Genomic DNA, 1959 nt, shown 5'->3' on the forward strand with positions numbered 1-1959 from the left:
CACACACACACACACACCCGCACACACACACACACACACACATACACACACACACACACCCGCACACACAAAAACACACACACATACATACACACTCTCTCTCTCTCTCTCTGTCTCTCTCTGCCCCTCCCCCCCTCTATCTCTATATCTCTCTCTCTCTCACACACACACACACACATAACCATATACACACACACATTCTCTCTCCCTCCCCCCACCCCTTTCCTCCCCACCCCGCCAGGGTGACAGTGGCGGTGCTGTAGTGTGCGACAACAAAGTGGCGGGCATCATCTCCTTCAGCCTCCAAGAGTGTAACGGCTGCTTCCCTGACGTCAGCACGCGGGTCGCCTCTTACAACCGCTTCTTCCGGGGATGAGGCCAAGCACAAGGGAAACGAACCACTAACAGACGCGCATACACATTCACAAATATACGCATACTCATACACACACACACATATACACAAACACTCACATACACAAACATATACACCTACATACGCACACACACACACACACACACACACACACACACACACACACACACACACACTTGCATATTATACATACATACATACATACATAATATTATGGTGACAGCATGAGCATGTCGGAAAGATAACTTCAAGGTCGAGCAGCTTTGGTGTTCGCCTCCTCCAGACATCACCTTGCGCACTAAGGAAATGTCCTACCACCAGCCATTCTGAATAGGGTGCACTTAAAATGTCGCACTCAATGAAAAGATGTGCTTTTTACGTCCAGTTAATGGAATATCTGCCTGGCCAAAATATCCCACACAGCGTTGAATGACAATAAGGCCAGGCAGGCAAAGCCGCCCGCCTCATGAATGATTTATAGTTGTGTGAAAAGGGTGTATGTAAACGGCGTAGGTAAACAATTTACATTTTTACCAATAAAAACAGTCACGATGAAATAGAATGCCACTTCAATCTGTTACACTTCTATCAGAAAAGAGCGTGGGTGAGTGGCTGTAATGTTAAGGAGATAATATCTGCCTACCAATTTCAACAAACTTGGTACAGATAAATTTCAACCAAGGGGATATTACATTTGCCAATAAGAAGGAAATCAATGTTCTGGTACATATTTGAGAAATATCAAGGGTTTTTTTTGTTTTTTTTTAAATTTATATCAAAATGAAATGAAACGCAAAACTGTGTGTAACTTCAAAAGAAAAAATCTATCATAATGTGTATTTGCGCATTTAATAATAGATCATAATAACAATTCTCATAGCCAAATATCCCCAGGGAAGGCCCTAGCTATTTAAATCATATGCCCCAGTTGTTGACAAATCTTTCCTCCATACAAGCTCGACAACGCCTCTAGAAATGTTGAATGAACCCATGGCATGTATATGTGTCAATTCTTTGGATTTTACGTTCAACATTGGGTTTCACCTGTTGGATTGTTTGTGTTTTTATTTTATTTAAAGGCCTATTTAAAAAAAAAAAAAGAACCAAGTGAAATAACCACGTGGGTTCAAGTCGGGAGAATGCTGAGATCATTCATTCGGAAGCATTCGGCTTATATTATAATGCTGATCCTCAAACCTTTCTTTCTACCATGCAAGGTCCACGTGAAGACTTAATGTGCGCGCTGTGGGTTCTACCCTGCTAGAACCACGTCTTTTCAAGGGCACAAGATCCCCCCCCTCCCCTGAAAAAAACCCGCACACATGCAGTCTAAAAGAAAAGTTTTCCTCCAAAACATTTCCAGAACTTTCCCGGCACAGCGGGATGTCCTTCTAATGTGACGGTAGCGGGTTATTACCGATATCGTTCTGAAACGGGAACATGCCAATCATGGCAGTTAAATCCAGGTTTTCTCACAGCAGCAAGCAGCACCCCCCCCCTCTCACACACACACACACTCTCTCACTCACACACACACACACACACACACACACACACACACACCCCCCCCCCCCCGCTCCCAC

At 44.0% G+C, this 1959-nt stretch overlaps 1 protein-coding gene across 1 annotated transcript in view; it reads right to left on the reverse strand.

Moving 5' to 3' along the window:
- The window catches only part of LOC101861070 (laccase-4), a gene marked incomplete at its 5' end in the record, with an annotated part of 21450 nt that overhangs the window by 10729 nt on the left and 8762 nt on the right, over positions 1-1959 (reverse strand).

This window comes from Aplysia californica, unplaced genomic scaffold (genome assembly GCF_000002075.1).
Source record: "Aplysia californica isolate F4 #8 unplaced genomic scaffold, AplCal3.0 scaffold00554, whole genome shotgun sequence".
Lineage (NCBI taxonomy): Eukaryota > Metazoa > Mollusca > Gastropoda > Aplysiida > Aplysiidae > Aplysia > Aplysia californica.